The 21451-nt window shown below is 41.4% G+C and overlaps 1 protein-coding gene across 2 annotated transcripts in view; it reads left to right on the top strand.

Annotated features, from left to right (window-relative positions):
- LOC117218996 (neurobeachin) overlaps positions 1–21451 on the top strand; it is a 317626-nt gene that overhangs the window by 62211 nt on the left and 233964 nt on the right. The window lies entirely within an intron of this gene.

The following is a 21451-nucleotide window of genomic DNA, read 5'->3' as shown; positions in this document are numbered from 1 at the left end:
TATAATAAAAGCTTCGTTTCTGAAATTTTATGTATCGAGAGTTTTTGAAAAACGGACGCTGACGAACTTTTGCTGGAAACATATTATTAAATATTAATATTAAACATATTATATTATTACCAATAATAAAATCAAGATAGCTTGAATTATTTGTAATAAAAGTTATGTTTCTGAAATTTTATCAAGACTTTTGGAAACGCGAAAGCTGACGAACTTTTGTTGGAAACATATTATTAAATATTAATATTAAAAACATATTATATTATTTACAAAAATAAAATCAAGATGGCTTGAATTATTTATAATAAAAGCTTCGTTTCTGAAATTTTATGTATCGAGAGTTTTGGAAAAACGGACGCTGACGAACTTTTGTTGGAAACATATTATTAAATATTAACATTAAACATATTATATTATTACCAATAATAAAATCAAGATAGCTTGAATTATTTGTAATAAAAGTTATGTTTCTGAAATTTTATCAAGACTTTTGGAAAAACGAAAGCTGACGAACTTTTGCTGGAAACATATTATTACATATTAATATTAAACATATTATATTATTTCCAAAAACAAAATCAAAATAACTTGAATTATTTATAACAAAAGTTTCGTTTCTGAAATTTTATGTATTAAAACTTTCGCAAAAAACGAACGTTGACGAACTATTGTCGGAAACATATCGTTGCCGGATCATCGGAACTGCGTGAAAAATGGTTGAAAGTTTAAATGCGGCCGCAGTCGCATTGGTCCGGCCGCAGAACGGTCCACCGCGAACGTGTCCTTGTTGAAACACGCGCGAAGGTAACACAGCTGAAAACAGCGGCTAAAATCTACACGTGTTACACGCTGAGGGTTTCAGCTTTCACAAAAACGTAGCAGTTTTTATACTCTTCTTGAAGTTTAAATCGTGCTTCACTTTATATTTCTCGTTGCATCGATCGGCGCGTATGCAAATATAGCGCAGCAATTTAGCATTGTGCAAAGAATAATTATTCCGTTTTTAATTGCAACTTCAATTTCGTAGGTTTGCGCTTCGAATGCTGTATGTTAAAGATCATTTCAAGGTTTTCACGGGCTTCTAATTCGAGAGAATAGAATTTTCGATGAATATGGAAGACTAAAAATTGAGTTCTGGCTATAAATAGGCAGCTTCTTTCCAGACCGCATGCGTTGCATCACGCTGATCCTGTTTCACCGTCTCGCGATTATTATCTACATCGCTGTATTTACACGTTTTCTGCGTATTAAACAATTCCATATAATAATAATAATTATTATTATTATAATTATAATAATAAAAAAAATATATATATAATAATATATAATAATAATATATATATATTATTATATATAATAACTCGCGCTGGCCGCTCCCTATCACCTACTGCATAATAATAATAATAATTATTATTATAATTATTATAGTAATATGTATAATAATAATATATATATTATTATATATAATAACTCGCGCTGGCCGCTCCCTATCACCTACTGCATAATAATAATAATAATAGTTATAATAATAATAATTATTATTATAATTATTATAGTAATATGTATAATAATAATATATATATTATTATATATAATAACTCGCGCTGGCCGCTCCCTATCACCTACTGCATAATAATAATAATAATAGTTATAATAATAATAATTATTATTATAATTATTATAGTAATATGTATAATAATAATATATATATTATTATATATAATAACTCGCGCTGGCCGCTCCCTATCACCTACTGCATAATAATAATAATAATAGTTATAATAATAATAATTATTATTATAATTATTATAGTAATATGTATAATAATAATATATATATTATTATATATAATAACTCGCGTTGGCCGCTCCCTACCACCTACTGCATAATAATAATAATAATAATAATAGTTATTATAATAATAATATATATTATTATAATTAATATATAATTATAATATATAATAATAATTATTATAATTATTATAGTAATATGTATAATAATAATAATATATATATTATTATATATAATAACGCATATATATAATTATATAATATATATTATATAATAATAATTATTATTATTATAATGCAGTAGGTGGTAGGGAGCGGCCAGCGCGAGTCCTATTGATTTCGGGCGAAACTGGTCAATCCGTGGAATATATTTCTTTGGCGCAAAGCGAGCTTATTCCCTGGCCACTGCTCGACTTCGCACGAGTTCGCCCAGCTCGGCTCGTTTCGCCGTATAATTCCCGGCGAAATTGAAACACGGCCGCACATATGGCCGCGCTCATAATTACCCGGACACGATGCCGCGCGCGGCGAGAAAAACCGCGACGCTTTTTCTCGGAACGTGGGGGGACAACCGTTTCGATTCTTCGGGTTCTTTCTGGCAGAATTTCATCAATCATTTTCAGCCGCTTCCAAGGCGAGTCTTCCCGATAAAAAGCGAATTATTCCGTGAAATCTACTGGGACGAATAAAGCATTAACACATTTCCCGCGTCCACCGGGGAAAAACCAGCGATGTTTGAAAGAAAGAAAAAAATCCACTTTTTATCCCTTTTCACTCGAGTGGCACTCCCGCGGAGCTCGCACAAAATTTACCATACTGTAATTCGAAGCAGTTTCGACGTAAATAAATCTATTTGTATTTAATAATCGTTTTTATAACTTGAAGTGTGGCAAATGTTCAATTTTACGTATGAGAAAAGTAAAGAGAAATTTTAAAATCTTCTTGGCCGAAAGTTAAATCAACCTCGAGTGCAAAAGGTTTAAAAACATGTAATATATTCAAAAGCAGCAATTAGGTTTTGATTTCAAGATTTTGGTATAACGAAGGTTTTTAGAATTTCACAGTGGGCGGTTCTTTGAAATATAAAAATCTAATTAATCTGAAATATAAAATAGATAAAATTGTTCAAAAATCTAATTTTAGAGAACGTGTCAAATTACTCTCTCGCATATGATCTGTCAATTAAGTCGAACAAATTCAATAAAATAAAATAACAAAGTCAGATCTGGCTCGCATCGGCGCACATATCACATTTTTCGAATAAAAAAATGTCCACGTATCTTTCCAATGCACAAAAATGTTTGCTGATCCGACGAATTAGTTACCGAAGATCGCGAACGATATAATATAATCTGTCAATTAAGTCGAATAAATTCAATTAAATAGAATAACAAAGTCAGATCAGGCTCGCATCGGCGCACATATCACATTTTTCGAATAAAAAAATGTCCACGTATCTTTCCAATGCACAAAAATGTTTGCTGATCCGACGAATTAGTTACCGAAGATCGCGAACGATATAATATAATCTGTCAATTAAGTCGAATAAATTCAATTAAATAGAATAACAAAGTCAGATCTGGCTCGCATCGGCGCACGTATCACATTTTTCGAACAAAAAAATGTCCAAATATCTTTCCAATGCACAAAAACGTTCGCCGATCCGACGAATTAGTTACCGAAGATCGCGAACAACATTTCACAACGCGAATGTCGGGCACCGCAAGAAATGTTTACCTGAATCCGCGCGAAGCGTAAAAAAAGACGAGCGCAAATCGGTGAGAAGGTAAACCGGAATGCAAATTGGAACCGTGGCGATGAGATGTAAAGCATTTTTCACCGTATTTCCCGAATGATCTTTCATCAAAGAATTTGATTGTTCCCGCTTGTTCGACGCTCGGATCGGGTTAATGGAAAATAAAATAAACAGAACGAACGCAATAATCTCGGCGGCGGAAAAAAAGGAGAGATAAAAAGCGAAACAACGCGCGCGATACTCTCTTCCCGGTTTCGAGTAATTTACTTTCGCCACGGTGTACAATCGAATATGCGTACGCAATTGCGAAACATATGAATTCGCCTCGATTAATCGCCGGCGCATTAATCTGCTTTCCTGGTTATCGTTCGACCGATTTTACAACGCGTCGCGACTCTATAAATGGCCGCGCGTTGATTGGATGCATCTCCGGGATATTCTACTACGACGTTATATGCATTTTTCAACGTGACATTCTAAGATGATCGATCTCTCGGGCACGGACTGGTGCCTCGGGGATCGGTCGACGCTTTTATTAGCGGGAATTTCGTATTTTTACACGTTGCTACTTTTACTAAGAGCACGGGTCAGAGAATTAAAACCGTCTACACGGTCTGACGAGCTCATCGCCTGCTATAATTAGCATTGTTTCGATACAAGACGCTTTCCGAGCGATGCAGTTTTCCGTGCTCTTTTCACCCGGATCCAGGAATCGGGTTTTTATTTGGATCGTGAAAGAATGAAGATTTATTTAAGATTATTATATTCGAGTGATTTCCTTTTAGTCGAATATTTTGTTCGAATAGTTCGTTATTAGTCGTAAATTATTCTGTACATCTATTCGAATAATTCTTTATCCGAATGGTTGTTTGTTTTAATAATTCTTTATTCGAACAATTCGAGAAAGTAATATGGAAGAAGTATGAATCGATAAACTATGAAAAAACACTTTACGTTCTTTCATTTTTATTCAAATCAATTGTTTCCCGTATGAATTCCTATACGAATAAATTCTTATTCGAATAAAATTTTATTTGTACAAATTTTTTTATTCGATCGAATATTTATTCTATAGCGTCGAATAAAATTTTATTCGACTAAAGTTTCATTCGATTGAATATTTATTCGATAGCGTGGAGTACAATCTTACGTTGGATTTTATCGCGATCCTAGAAATTTCGAAACCATAGAAAATTAAATGGAATCTAATTGCGAACGTATCTATCTTTGTATTTGTATATTTTCTCCCTAATTTCGATATATGTACAGTGAATGACAAAAGTGTTCGAACAGCTTTTAAAGCCGCAGTGACTGTTCTAAAATTAAACTATAAACGAATTGCATTGTTTCGGTACCGAATTTTAAAAACGTTACCGCGTTTCGAACGGTGTTGCGAACACTTTTGTCAGTCTCCGTGGCTCGATATTTTTCCGTTCCTGTTTCACTCCGCTAAATCTTTGAACGTTTATACGCGCTACATTGAAATTCTATCGATCGCGAGGCCAGCATTTCCGCGAATACAAATAGCGATGAAGAGGCAGGGCGGCGCGGGGATGAATTGTTTCGAAATGTTCGGCGTACCGAAAAAACTGCTGAAAAATGGAGAAACATTATTAACCGTTTCTGCGAGTACAGCAGACAGGGACGGCCGGTGATATTCGTAGCTGAACTTTATGCTTCCAAACGTGCACGGTGGGCCCGGACTTAACTCGCGCCGATCCGTGATAAAAATTTTCCCCCGATGCGCACTAAATTCGAAGTCCGCGTAGATAAAACTTCCGGCATATATATTTTTACGGCGCGAATGTGAACGGGCATAAAGTTCGCCGAAAAATGAGTTCGCCGTAGTAGTTTCCGATTTTTCGTCGTAAAGCACCGGGGGGGCTCGATGCTCAAATTGGATGTCGAGATGCCGCGGCGTCGACGAACGGAAACGGACGGGATTTAACCCTTTCGCGCCGAGCGCCGCATATATGCGGCATCCACTCGACGTCAGGTATGTGTAATTTGTAGCAAAAATGATAAAAGAACGGATTCGCGGTACGAGCGCAAAGATTGCGACGTTGGCCTTTGTATACAAGGTGTCCCGAAAATGTCAAGGTTATGTCAAGGTTATGTCAATTACCGCGATTAAGCACGCCGTATCGATAAGCGATTCCGCTTATCGCCGCAATATTTGTTCTCCGCGAATCGGTCGGCCGCAGAACCCCCGGGTCGATGCGAAAGTTTCAAAGAAACATCGTCGCGGACGAATAACCGTAGAGAACAGGGTCGCAATATACAGGGTGCCCCGAAAATGTCTCGCAATCCGGAAATGGGAGGTTCCTGAGGTCATTAGAAGCAACTTTTTCCTTTGCGAAAATTTTCTCCGAGGCTTCGTCTACGAGTTATTAACGAAAAACACTGACCAATAAGAGGCGAGCGCGGCTGGTGCGCGGCGGCCCAGCCAACGAGCGCACGGAGCCCAGTTCCGCTCATTGGCTCGGCCGTCTCGCGCCAAATGATCTCGCCTCTGATTGGTCACTGTTTTTCGTGAATAACTCGTAAACGAAGCCGCGGATTGCATTTTCGCTAAGAAAAAAGTTGCTACAAATGACCTCAGGAATCCCCTACTTTCGGATTTCGAGACATTTTTGGGACACTCTGTAGATCCTTGCTTTCAAATATATCACACAGAATTATATTATTAGTTTTTACGTATTATTATATTCTAATAATTCTCGTCCCGTTATTAATTATATTATACATTTAATCGTTAGGCTACGTAATTATACAATCGAGAATTTAGTCGCGACCGAAGCGAACGAGGAACAGCGATGGAGGAGGAGGAGGATTTCTCCCCCCGCGATGTGCCTTGGCTGATACGCGGTCTGGGTTAGCATTCGTCGTTTCCCGAGTTGACCTACATTTCATTCAGCTGTTCGTTACGCCGCGGATCTTTCGCTTGCCGCGAAGTCGAGCGTGTTACCGGATTTTTCTTAACGTCGTCGACAATGTAGCGTCGAGCGGGCAAACCTTCGACAGGGAGCGAAATTCGTTTAAGCAGATTCGTCAATTTTTTGGAATAAAGCTTTCCGTTCTGGGCGAGATAAACGCGCCACCGATTGTGTTCATATACAGGGTGTCCCGAGAACGTCTCGCAATCAGGAAACGGGGGCTTCCTCGGGTCGTTTGAAGTAACTTTTTCCTTGGCGGAAGTGCAATCCGCGGCTCTGTTTTCGAATTATTAACGAAGAACGGTGACCAATGAGAGGTAAAATCAAGTTGGCTGGGCCGCCTCGCATCAGTCAAGTTTGCATGTTATTGGTCGGTGTTCTTTGTTAATCACTTGTGAGAAAATTTTTGCGAAGGAAAAAGTTACACCCTATATATTCATTTTTAGCTCAATATCAATTCGTTATCGGTGCAGAAGGATATTTGATAAATGACATTGAAAATTATTATTATTTTTTTATCAAACTATAAAATTTGACAAATCCTTTTTGGATTGTTCTTTTACGATAGTCTTTAGGATATTGATGTTCAAGAGACCAAAATCTTAAGTTTATACTATATTAATATTATATTAATACTATGTTAATATTATATTAATACTATATTAATATTATATTAATACTATATTAATATTATATCAATACTATATCAATACTATAACAATACTATATTAATATTATATTAATACTATATTAATACTATATTATTATTATATTAATATTATATCAATACTATATTAATATTATATTAATACTATATTAATACTATATTAATATTATATCAATACTATATTATATTAATCACAATTAGCTGTATATTTGTCGAATATATATAATATCAAATATAATAATATATGTATCAAATTTCTTCATTAAAAAATAAACATAATAAAAAATTCATTCCAGTGTAAGAGGTTAATTTATTCATTTTACCGGATTCTTCTACGCGTGTTATGGTCTTTGCACTCGACACATTTTGCTCGACACGACAATGTGCATCGCTTCGCGAAGAAAATTTGAAAAATAGAAAAAAATGCACCGAAGCTTTTTATTCCATAGCGAAACAACGTAGTGGATTAAGACGCGTACGATCTGTTCATTTCGGAACGCCAACCTGTTTAATATTGGAACAGTTTTGGAATCCGATTGCGCTACGGCCTGCGCGTTTCCGTGTTACTGAATCGGTACTTCGGTTGTTGAATCATCGCATATTCGTAGTTTCCATTGGACCACTAAATCCCAGTGCATTTAGAGACATTTGTAATTCTCTGAGCTCGATGAGCCAGCTAGATTGCGGTTCAATGGCCGTGCAATGGAAGTAATGGACGTGTAACCTGCGCCCACCCACCACTCCCTCCCTTCTCCTCCTCCTCCCGGGGGTGTTGATTTTAGCAGCTCGATTGCATGCTTATGAACGGATAATTGCGTTGCCTCGCGCGCAGCGCCGAACTTTCCACGAGTTTCGCGAGTTTTACGCCCTCCTCCTTTTCGCCGGGATATCGACTTGGCACTGGTCGCGATCGCGATGAGAAGCGCCGCCGAGTGGAGAGATGAATCATTCATTTAAAAGTATGGTAACTTCGTCTTGACACGTGTTCATGAATAAAAGACGTTTCTACGAATGAAGTTCCCGGCGGACGTTTTAAATAGAATCGACCGCCGGATCGATCTATATTTTATTTACCTGTCAGCGAAGTATCCCACTTTATTATTTCGTGATTCGCTCGGCTTCGGATGGAGGAGTTTAAAGAAATATTTCTCAGGCTATTCGCTTCTCTGTCGAACGATTCAATGTACGCACGAGTGAACAAAATTCTTACGAGACAGTCTTTATAATTACAAGAATTTTATATAATAATTATATATTATATAATTATATAATGCATAATTAAATAATTATATAATTATAATTATTAATATTATAATATATAATATACAATTATAATTATATTATTATATTATATAATTATATAATGTATAATTAAATAATTATATAATATATAATTATATATTATATATTATATAATTTTATATTTTATGTGGAACCGCTCGTTTTAGTGTTAAGAATCTTCGTTACGATGAATCTTTATTACTGTATTACAAAATGTAAGAAAAATTTCTTTCGTTCAATAGATATTACGACAAAAGATTTCATTGCAGTTTTGGATACAACCATTTTTTAAACAGATACAACTTGGTTCGTGTCACGTAAAATGCTCAGAAGTTCGTTCAGTTCAATGGAAATTACGTGGAAAGTTTTTATTACAGTTTTCGATATTGTTAAAATAATTTGATGAAATTGTAGAATGTCCCCGCGCGCTCAAGCATTTCCAATGCGCAAAGAGTGATTGAAACAAATTGGAACATTTCGCCGAAATATGTAAAAAAATTTCACTGTATTGCTTTAATCTATTGAAATGATTAAAGAAAGAGTGAACGTGCTATGCAGTTTCTATTTTCTGCAAATTGACGCAGACAATTTTTATTTCGCATAAAAATACGCAGTTTTGTAACAAAATTATTTAATGAAGATTTATTAACAGCTTGAAGACAAAGTAATACAGAATGTCCCAAAATTATTGTACAAGCGCGAAAGGTCATTTCTTGAGGTCACTTGAAGTAACTTTTTCCTTTGCGAAAATGTTCTACGAGGCACCGTTAACGAGTTATTAACGAAAAACAGTGACCAATGAAAGGCGAGCTCGGTTGGCGCGACGCGGCGGAGACAATGAACGGTCGGCGCTCGGTTCCGCTCGCTAGCTCGACCGCCTAGTGCCAGCCGAGCTCCCCTCTCATTGGTCAGTGGTTTTTCGTTAATAACTCGCGAACGAAGCCTCGTAGAACATTTTCGCTGAGGAAAAAGTTGCTTCAAATGATCTCAGGAACCCCTCACTTCCCGGAAATACCATAATTTTAGAACACCCTGTATAAATAAGTCAAACTGTATCCACGACGTTGCGTTGTTGCAAAAGTCAGTTTCACTTCGCCGCTGTATCCGAGCAGCTAATCGCTGATGTTTGCTTAATTATTTGTTCGACGGCGAAGCGGATCCGGCGAAAATCGTGTTTCAATCACAGCTAATCCCGAGTTAATTCGGACGCCGATCCGGCGTGGTTTGTCTTAAACAGAGTTGGTGTTTTCTATCCGCGAAACGACGTCTCGCACGGAAATGTTTACTTTACAGCGTGTCTTTGCGACGCCGCCGTAAATTCCGGCCCGAAGCGGCCCGGAGATCGTAAAGCGGGCTGCTTCTTGGGGTGACGGTTGACGCCGGTAAATCGAAGAAAACGCCGGTGCAATCCGCTCGTCGATATTCGCTCCGCGGCACCACCGTCTCCTCCTGTTCGTCGTTCTCGCCGTCCCTGTGCCATCCTTTCGCTCGCTTCCGGCGCGATCTTGCTCCTGTCGCGCATCGAGATTTAAATGGCCGTTGGTAATTGCGACGGGGACGGGATAGCGTGCGAGGTTTATCGATGGTCTTCCACGGTTTTCGTAATGATCTTGTTCCCCGTGCGCGCCTGTCCGTTAGTTAACACGCTCGTCACACGCCGCCGACGACGACGACGAAGCGTCTCTCGCGCGCTCGAAATGAACTTCGTGCCACGTCGCGCGGCCCTGCTGATTTTATAATTCTGTCTCTGGGAGCGGCGTCTTCGATTTTTTTTTTTCTTAACGCTTGGTTTACGGAAACCGTCGAACCGACGGCTTGTTAATTTCTTAACGCTATGCCGTCCGCAGATCTTAGATGTGATATATAATATAATGATATAATATTTATCATATAATATTATAATATTATTATATTAATATTATAACATATTATATTATAATATTATTATATTAATATTATAACATATTATATTATAATATTATTATATTAATATTATAACATATTATATTATAATATTATTATATTAATATTATAACATATTATATTATAATATTATTATATTAATATTATAATATATTGAATAAATAACTCAAAAATGTTCCCTCCAATTGTCCCTCAGCTTTCACACAGAAATGGACAATTTGGGAAGAGGAGATACGATTCTTCGAGCATCGTCGTTGACAATCGGCGACTCCAAAAACGAGCCGATTGGAGAGAAAATTTACCGCGATCGTAAATTAAGAAATTAGCGATCCGTCGGTTCGACGGTTTCCGTAAAAGGAGTTAAAGAGGGGTGAAGTAACAGCGATTTGCTTCCGAACCGTCGATACGAACGCAAGAGTCGAAAGTCCGGTTCCCACACGTTCCAGAAAATTCTCTGCTTTAGCGTGATACTTTGATAGCTTTGATAGCTTATTCCTCTGTAATTGTGGCACTCGAATAAGATCGGCCGAACCGAAGTGTCAAACGAAAGTGTGCACGAACAGAGAGCAACGTTCGGCAACTAGAATCAAGCAGCCGTGCGTGTGAACAGCTTGCCGCTAGCAACAAGTGTAGCCTCGAAACCGATACAAGCCGCAAATGTTCCCGAAATTGTGTTGCTTCGATGCGAGCGAACTATATCGACTGGAAGTTAGTATTTCTAGGGATCGTTTCCGAATAGTAACAACAGATGCCGGAAGTTTCTCGTTGTTCGTTTAATATAGACGCAAGAATGTGTCACGTAAAACTGCGGTTAGAAGTAATAAAACAAAAAGGTAGTTGAGCCGTAGCCCAACTTACTACTCTTTTTATTTCGTTTTAAAGTCAAGACTGTCTTCCGGGCGAAATACAATGGCTTATATATTAGTTTATAAACGGAAATGAGAGCTCCTGGATTTTGTTACGGGAATTGGCCCTGTTACAAATGCTCGCACGTAACAGATTCGTAAAAACCCGGGAAACGATTATCTTTACAAGCGATTCTTCGAAACTTAATTCTCCGAAATTCCAAAAATGCCTCTCGTCGAACTCGGTAACTCATATGTGTGCTGAAAATTGTATCGAAATCGGACAAAAGAGTTAAAAAACGAGAGTTTTCTAGTTTTTCTTTGTCATCCCGAGCAATAGCAACATTAAAAAGAGAAAGACATTTTAGTGATCGTCATTAGTGAATTGAATTCTTTTTTAACGACAGCGAGACTTAGTCTGTTAAGACGTGAGTCTATTAAGACTCAGTCTCTCTATCGCTAGAAAAAGATTCAATTCACTAATGAGACTGAGTCTTCATAGACTCAGTCTCTCTATCGTTAAAAAAAGATTCAATTCACTAATGACGACGCCTAAAATGCCTTTCTCTTAATAGACTCAGTCTCTCTATCGTTAAAAAGAGATTCAATTCACTAATGACGACGCCTAAAATGCCTTTCTCTTAATAGACTCAGTCTCTCTATCGTTAAAAAAAATTCAACGAGTCTGAGTCTATTAAGACTCAGTCTCCCTATCGTTAAAAAACAATTCAATCCACTTCGTCCATTTTGAAAAAAATTGTTGCCTTCTAAAAGGTGTACGCTCAATTTTGCGAGCAACGTTGTATATCATCCACCTAATAAAACATCAACGTTCGAATGTTCATAAGAGACAAATTTAATTCTCCCGCAACACCCGACGCGTTCTAATAAATAGAAATGACGAGAATGCGTCTCTCCCGACACCTTCGGCAGAAGAAAACAGCGTTAGCTCGAATTCACCGGGCGCACTTCCGAGGTTTATCGAACGAGAGCTTGGATGTGGTAGAACTGCCTAGCCGGAGCCAGTGTTTCCGTAAAATGTGCGGCCTTGATGAACGAACAGTGGCAAGGTACGAGCAGCGCAGCAATCACGTCGGCGGCGCAACTGGAGCGAGGGAAAGAGTGATAAGGGAAGATGTTCTTTGTTGCTCTTAATCGTGGCTACGTAATCGAGCGTGCAGCGTCGGCCGCGGCCGCGGGCGAGATTGCCGCGACGCGTCGCGCTCTGTGCGGCTCGGATCTGCTCGGCGCTGCTCGGTTCGGCGCTGCTCGGCTCGGCTCGGCACCCACGCGAAGATAGAATACGAGCTGAAAAAGAAACGGCGCGCGTGCACGGAATGCTTATTTTGTTTCTGGGTAGCCGCGGGGCTGCCCCCTTCCACCGCCCCTCCCCCTCCCCCTCCTCCCGTAACACGACATTCCCATTTTCATTAATGTAAACGGACTGCGTAATTCCTCGAGTTCGTCCGCGGGCCTGTTCCCTCGTTCTTCTTCTGTTTTCCGGGCAGCGTTCGTCGCGAGCACCGCCCCCGAAAATTAATTCACCGGGATTCACCTGCACGCCTAACCCACCGCGATTTACGATTCGCCACGGCCCCTTCTCCCCCTCGCACCCTCTACCCCGCCATCCAGCTTCCGCGAATTTCAGTTGCGGCAGCGTTCATTTCGACCGCGTTCTATCGTTCCCGCTGCACGGGCCGCCCTTAATTACGTGCCGGAGACAACGCGCTAAGAAGATGGAATCTTCGAGCCGAGATAGGAGCGCAATCAGTGCTCGCGTTCTACGGTCTGCGTGGAATCTTCTTTTTCTTCGAAACCGGGCTGCTCTGTTGTCTGCCACCGAGGCGATCGAATTCTTCCGCGAAACAATGAACCGACGCCCACGATGGAGTGGGCGTGGCCCGAGGCGGAGCCACGCGATATAGTCCCGCCTAGAATCTTTCAACGGTCTGGGTTAAGCAACGTTTAACAAGCTTCTGTTTCGACTGCGGCCAGCTGCGACTGTGACCACGCTATTCTCGTTGAGGAAATGAAATGTTTTATTTGAGGATAGTCGTTGCGCGATCTTGGATACCTGTAGTCTGTTAAAATTGTTATTTTCTTTCTGAAAGTACGGAAATTTCTCCCTGAAATGCCAAATGTCGGGTTGCTGTGAATTTCTTTGTGATAGTTCTACGTCTATGTAATTTATTGCTACTTACCGAGATTTACGAAAGACATTTTTTTAATTTTTCGTTATAGGCTCAGATAGGAAAGTTAAAAAATAAGAGTTTCTTATCTTTTTTTGTCTTCCCTAGTAATAGCAATATTTAAGAAAGACGCATTTCAGTTATTGCCTAGTAGACTAGTCTCTGTATCATCTAAAAAAGATTCAAAACATTTTGTTCAGTTTAAAAATAGTTATTGTGTTTTGAAAGGTGTACGAACACTTGCGGGCCACTGTACTGTTGCCTATGAATTGTCTCTTCCTTCGAATCGTGTCACGTGGACTCCGAATTGCCTTCGAGTCGTGTCTTGTAGCCTCCGAATTGCCTTCGAATCGTATCACGTGGTCTCCGAATTGTCTTCGAATCGTGTCTTGTGGCCTCCAAATTGCCTTCAAATCGTGGCTTGTGGCCTCCGAATTGCTTTCGAATCGTGTCACGTGGCCTCCAAATTCGCATTGCCCGAACTTCTCTAAAAACGAGTCGCGAGGCCCAAAAAATCGCGACTCAGTATTCTCAGATCTGCCGGTTTCGATTCCGACCGCCGAACATTTCTGGCAGAAATTACTATACTTGTTTCCCCCGTATCGGATGCGGAGATATTTATGCGAAAATTTCATTGCGAATTCACCAACGAGTGGGGGCGTGGTTTGAGGCGAGGCTGGGCGTACAGAGCCCGCCCACAATCTTTAAAGTTTCCAGACAAACGAGCAATCGGTTATCAAAGTAAGTAAGAGTTGTTTCTCCGTGTATTCCAACAAGTTCCATTCCAACAGTTCGATTCATTGAACGAAGAAAGTAGCAACTTCGAAGATACTGTACACTTCGGTTGCCAATTACTATGCGCGGATAATTCGGCTAGGCAGGGGAACGCTGGTCTAATTGGGGTCTTGCAACCCTGCCACTGTTTAGAGTAATAGCTCTACTTCTTACCACGCGTGGCTTCGTTATTGCTTGAAACATGCGCGTCTGCAAATTGAATCGCGTGACGGAGAGGACGCGTGGGACTGCTAGGAGGATCAAAACGTGGGACCTATCGAGTGGAACTACTAGGAGGATCAAAACGTGGGACTTATCGACTGAGACCGTTTCGGTTTACGCGTTTCCTTCGGTCTAGAAAATAATCGCAACTTCATAGATGCGATTGTTATTTATTTCTTCATAGCTTCCTTCCATAGCGTCTGCTTCCTCGTCGTAATTGTTTGAAGATGGTCGACGGGTGCGCGATCCGAGACACACCCACTTGTCGTCCGCCGGGAGCTTTATAGGAAAATGTCACGCGAGTTCGAGCCGCGGCGTCGCGAAAACAGCTTCGATTAATCAGAAATCGTAAACTGTACAGAGTGTCCCAAAAATGTTTCGCAATCCGAAAGTGGCGGGTTCCCCAGGTCATTCGAAGCAACTTTTTCCTTTATAAAAATTTTCTCCGAGGCACCGTTAACGAGTTATTAACGAAAAACAGCGACCAATGAGAGACGAGCTCAGCTGGCGCTAGGCGGCCCAGCCAACGGCGCCAACGGTCGAGCGGTCGAATCCCAGCTCCGCTGATTGGCTCGGTCGCCTCGCGCCAGCTGAGCTCGCCTCTCATTGGTCACTGTTTTTCGTTAATAACTCGTTAACGGTGCCTCGGAGAAAAATTTTGTAAAGGAAGAAGTTGCTTCAAATGATCCGAGGAACCCACCATTTCCGCATTGCGAGACATTTTTGGGACACCCTGCAGATTAGCGACTGGATTTTACGATTTCCGCGGCTCCGGATGGAATTTCAATAAACGGACGAAATAGATTCGAAGCTGATCTTATCTCGCCGTTAGACGCGCCGCGCCGGGACGATTAATTAATATCGAATATGATCCCCGTGCATAAGGGAAATGCGGGCTCCTACGTCGAAGCAGATTCAAAGGGACCGACTGCAGCTCTCCGGCTCGCTTAGATACAAATTCAGCTGCAGCATGCATTTTAATGTAACGCGCTTCTTAATGCCATTTCCTCGGGGTAAATCTGCTCTTTACGTAATAATTGAACTGCGGATGCTCGTGCATCAGCACCAATCCGGCGGATCCGGTTTACGGAAACGCGGAATTCGAAGAAAATTACGTTCGGCGAAAATGAGATTCTAATCTCGAAATCGTCGCGCTTCGTTATTCGTTCATCGACTACGACGAAAACTGTTCGAAATCGCGACGCAGATCGGATTACGATTTAAATACAGGGTGTCCCAAAAATGTCTCGCAATCCGAGAATGGGAGATTCCCGTGGTAATTTGAAGTAACTTTGTCCTTGGCGAAAATGCGATCCACGGCTTTGTTTGCGAGTTATTAACGAAAAAGAGTGACCAGTGAGAGATGAGATATGCTGGCGCAAAGCGGCCGAGCCAACGAGCGGAGCTGGGCTTCGTGCGCTCATTGGCTCGGCCGCCAAGCGCTGGGCGAGCTCGCCTCTCATTGGTCAGCGTTTTTCGTGAATAATTCGTAAACGAGGCCACGGATTGCATTTTCGTTAAGGAAAAAGTTACTTCAAATGATCCCAGGAACTTCTCATTCCTGGTTTGCGAGACATTCTTGGGACACCCTGTATATTCGCGATTCGTTTCAAGAGAGATTTGCCCTTTCGAAATGAATCTCTAGCATTTACTGGCGCGAATGCGTCTTTCGTGCCGAGGTTGGCTGTTATTCGAATAAAATTTTATTCGACTTCCAATGAAATTCGTTCCGAATCGATTCTGCGAATAACATTTTAGTCGCATAAAACACGTCGAATAAATTCCACGAGCAATTCGTATAATATATGTATTCCGTACGAATTGTCCGATTAAAATCGCGTTCGTTACGCGATTAAAATTGGTCCAAATCTGTTTCGCGTCGACGAGCTCGCCGAGCGGGAAAGTGAAACAAAATTAGCTCGCGCGTGTTTTAAGCAATCTTTAAAACGAGCCACTCGTAGAATTCGATTTCCGATAGAGATTACCATTGAAATCCTGTTGCACGCGGAGCTCTCGCATAATACGCGCGCGCGAGCCCACGCTGCACCGGAGCAGTGCACCGGCGATCGACAGCGAAACCAATCGACGCGGCCGCGTTGCATTTCGCCGCAGTTCTTCGGCTTTCATAATCAGTGGACCGACGTGACCGGTTTACCGCGGTTAGTTTTCCACAGCCGCCGCATTGTTATTCTCGCGTTCCCGCTCGCGTTTCCGCCGGCGTCTGTCGCGGAACGGCTCGGAGCCGCGACACTTAATTTCACCTCCGGGCCCGTCGTCCTTTAGCTTTCAGTTTCGCGGACACGTTCGCCCCTCGAAACTGTCTCGCCGTCGTCGTTCGGACGAGTTCGTCGTCGACGACGTTCCGTTTCGGAAAAGAAGCCGCGAAAACGCGCAGCCGGCCGCGCGTCGCGGTCAGAATCCGTCGGTGATCGATTGCTCGGCGATCACTTCGCCAATGTTGCATTAAAATCATGGTAATCGTCATCGTTAATCGATCGCACCCGGAATGGAATAGCAGCCGCGATTACACTTGGTAATATGCGCTCGTTCATCTGCGATGCAGATTTTCCGGAGACCGTTCCGCGTCATTGTAATTACCGCTTGCCGTACCTGTCCCGGGCTATTCTTGCGCGCAGTCTGAGAGCATTATATAAAAATAATGCGAGCAGAAGATTTCATCGTTTATGAATATGGAGGCGTTCATTAAATTTTAATGGTTGCAATATCTTTTTGCGAACATGCGTGATCTTCGATTTTCTGTGCGCGATGCTGTGTTCTTTTTCTTTTTTTTTGATGCGGTACAAAAAGATGGACTCATTCGTGTCACAAAACATATGCGACTGGACAAGGTCGTGCGAGATCGTGATGCATTTATGCGCGAAGAACTCTTAAAACTGAGTAATTATTGTAGTCAAGACACGCTTGTAATGACATAAGTATAGGTAAAAATAATTAATACGTAATTAAATGCGACAATCGCCAATTTTAAAATGGGGAAAAATGTTTCCCCTTAATTGTGAAGGAGTTAAACAAAGCATAAAGGTAACTTTTTAGGTATAACTTCATACTTTGTTTAACTCCTTCACAATTGAGGGGAAACATTTTTCCCCATTTTAAAATTGGCGATTGTCGCATTTAATTATGTATTGATTATTTTTGGTACAACATGCAAAAAGCGGGAGAAGCAAAGAGATGTGCAAATTGTGCTAAACATAGTTGTTGAGAATCAATGACCATAAAAACGGCCCGAAAAGCTCGAACATTCGTATCTCCTTTTCCCACATTGTCCATTTTTGTGGACAATCTGAGCGTCGATTAGAGAGTCAATACTGCAGCTGTTTTCGACGAGCATACTCGTCGCGAAGAAATCGCAAACCGCGCCCGCTTAACGCTCATTATTTCATATCGAAACGAATCGATTCATTTTTCGCGGGACGGTGTCGCGCGATAGAACCGCGAATACGCGATCTCCCAATAATTGTAATCGTTAATCAGATTACTTTTCGCTTCGGCCGCCGGTGAAATATTCCACGCGACGCTGCTTCGGTTTATCCGGCGGAGATAATATTTTTGTCCGGATCCCTGTTCGTCCGTGGAATCCTCGGTTCTCCACGGGCTATTTGATTTTTTTTTTCGACATCGACCGCCGTCCGCTCGGCCGTCGAATTCGTCCGTAAAAAATCGAATTAACCCCTCTCAGTTCGACGCGTACTCGCCTAATGCCGGGAATCGGATTTTCCAAACTCTTCGACGTTCCGTCAGCCGGAATGACACGTAACCCGCGCGATCCGCGCCCCGCTATCCGCGATACATTTCGAATTATGACTCCCGCGGCGAATATCGTCGCGTAAATCCCGTATCACCGTATCTCTTACGCGTATGAATTTGCAACGCGGTTCCGTCCTACGGAGCGAAAAGGAATTATTTATTGCTCGCTGCTTTCGTTTAACCGGCCGGCGTTGAATAATTCCGCGTCGATACGCGGACCGCCGCGCCGGATATTTCTGTTACACGTTTCAATTGCCTATCGTTCTCCTTGTTTCGAGGGCTCGACGTGTCAGCGACGCTTTTGTTGGACGATCCGCGGACCGCGAATCTATATTTTATCGGTGAACCGAGGTTTTTAATACGCGTATTTTATACAGTTTTCGAAGAAGTCTTTTCGCGTCTTTATCTTCTTTCGATTGTACCATCTGTTTCCTTCTTTTTTGAGTGCTTGTTAGTTTCACGTCTTTTTTTTTCGATTTTCTTGAAATCGAACTGATTCTGAGTATAAGTATAAGCTGGTGAAATTATGTGAAAACAGAACCAATTGAAGAAATTATGCGAATAATTTCATTTGATAAAGATTATGCGAATAATTACATTTAATAGAGAATTATATATATATGCGGATAATTTCGTCGAATACAGAATTATGTGGATAATTTCATCGAATAAGGAATTATGCGAATAATTTCATCGAATAAGGAGTTATGCGAATAACTTCATCGAATAAGGAATTATGCGAATAATTCTTTCGAATAAAGAATTATGCGAATAATTCCTTCGAATAAAGAATTATGCGAATCATTTCGTCGAATAAAGGAATTATGCGAATAATTTCGTCGAATAAAGGAATTATGCGAATAAAGGAATTGTGCGAATCATTTCGTCGAATGAAGGAATTATGCGAATGATTCCTTCGAACAAATAATTATGCGAATAATTCCTTCCAATAAAGAATTATGCGAATAATTCCTTCGAATAAAGAATTATGCGAATAATTCCTTCGAATGAAGAATTATGCGAATAATTCCTTCGAATGAAGAATTATGCGAATCATTTCGTCGAATAAAGAAATTACGCGAACTAAATTATCCAAGTAAATAGAACAATTTCCGACAACAAATAACGAATAATCATTATCCCTGAATAAAATATTCGACCACAGAATAAATTCATTGAAATAATCACCTTAACCAAAATATTTATCCGAAACAATTCGAACAACGTCCCGCTGCGATCCGAAGTAACGCGAACGGAATCAAATTATCGGCCGAAAGCGAACCATTGCGAGAGAGACTCATCGTCATCCCCCGAGACAAAAATCCCGACAGCCGTGGAAATCGAGAAACGGAAGAATAAGACGGTTTCCACTTCAACGGTTAATAATTGCCTCGTTTCTCGCGTCTCGCTCGGTCGAGAGAAAGAGAAGCGGATGGATCCGCGGGTCGGTTGTCTCCTCGCGGAGCTAAAAATTCCTTCCGGAATGCCCGCGGTCTGGCAGACCGGGAGAAGCACCACTTTCGCCGAACGGAGGGTCATCGGGGAGCAAAAACAATATCTGCAGAGGGCGCGCAAGGTCTTGGCCGAAGGGGTGAAGTGACCCGAGCCGGCCGGATATCGGGGATAATATAAGATTCGGGGACGTCTGCCGGCTGTGCGCTTGGCTTCCCCGTCGCTGGACTCTGCCGTGTGATTAATAGTCGAGTCAGAGTCGGAGCACAGTATCCAGCGCGCCCGGATTTCCAACCCGTTTCACAGTCCCGATTCACGGTCCCGCGATACGATTAATTCAAATGTCAAGGCTCCGCGTTTGTGCCCCGCCGGTTGGTTCGTGGAAATTCGGTTCCCGCGGGGAACGCGGCCCGGATGGGCGTGTTCCTCGTTTGTTGCGGGCTCGGGGAACCCGACTTCTGGATTACGCTCGTCCTCCTCGTTTAGGTTGTTACGAGCCGAGGGCCAGCCAGGTTGGGTGGCCGGAGGTTGCATGCAGTTGGAATTTTTGATAGGGGTGCGTAGACCAGCCGATGCTTATTTCGGCACGGGTGGCTACCTTTAAGGAGATAAGGATAAGGTGCGTAGACCAGCCGATGCTTATTTCGGCACGGGTGGCTACCTTTAAGGTTTATGATAAGGTGCGTAGACAGCCGATGCTTATTTAGGCATGGGTGGCTACCTTTAAGGAGATAAGGATAAGGTGCGTAGACCAGCCGATGCTTATTTCGGCACGGGTGGCTACCTTTAAGGTTTATGATAAGGTGCGTAGACCAGCCGATGCTTATTTAGGCATGGGTGGCTACCTTTAAGGTTTATGATAAGGTGCGTAGACCAGCCGATGCTTATTTAGGCATGGGTGGCTACCTTTAAGGAGATAAGGATAAGCTGCGTAGACCAGCCGATGCTTATTTAGGCATGGGTGGCTACCTTTAAGGAGATAAGGATAAGGTGCGTAGACCAGCCGATGCTTATTTCGGCACGGGTGGCTACCTTTAAGGTTTATGATAAGGTGCGTAGACAGCCGATGCTTATTTAGGCATGGGTGGCTACCTTTAAGGAGATAAGGATAAGGTGCGTAGACCAGCCGATGCTTATTTCGGCACGGGTGGCTACCTTTAAGGTTTATGATAAGGTGCGTAGACAGCCGATGCTTATTCAGGCATGGGTGGCTACCTTTAAGGAGATAAGGATAAGGTGCGTAGACCAGCCGATGCTTATTTCGGCACGGGTGGCTACCTTTAAGGTTTATGATAAGGTGCGTAGACAGCCGATGCTTATTCAGGCATGGGTGGCTACCTTTAAGGAGATAAGGATAAGGTGCGTAGACCAGCCGATGCTTATTTCGGCACGGGTGGCTACCTTTAAGGTTTATGATAAGGTGCGTAGACAGCCGATGCTTATTTAGGCATGGGTGGCTACCTTTAAGGAGATAAGGATAAGGTGCGTAGACCAGCCGATGCTTATTTCGGCACGGGTGGCTACCTTTAAGGTAGAATAAGGTGCGGAGACCAGCCGATGTTTATTTCGACACGGCACAAACAAACGTCTTCATTTTAGCGTTAAAATAGTCTTGAGTGCAAAGGGTTAATACTTGACGGACGGATCGCGTAGATTTACCTAATTCCATTCTGATTTTCTAGAATGGGCCACGAAGATTGACGTTTTTGCTTGAATTTTTATTAATACTGTATTAATATTTTATTAATACTTTATTAATATTTTATAGATATTTTATTAATACTTTATTAATATTTTATTAATGCTTTATTAATATTTTATTAATGTTTTATTAATGTTTTATTA

This window comes from Megalopta genalis, chromosome 4, assembly GCF_051020955.1.
Source record: "Megalopta genalis isolate 19385.01 chromosome 4, iyMegGena1_principal, whole genome shotgun sequence".
In the NCBI taxonomy this organism is placed as follows: domain Eukaryota; kingdom Metazoa; phylum Arthropoda; class Insecta; order Hymenoptera; family Halictidae; genus Megalopta; species Megalopta genalis.
The sequence above is the reverse complement of the archived record's forward strand: the minus strand, read 5'-3'. Positions and strand labels throughout refer to the sequence as shown.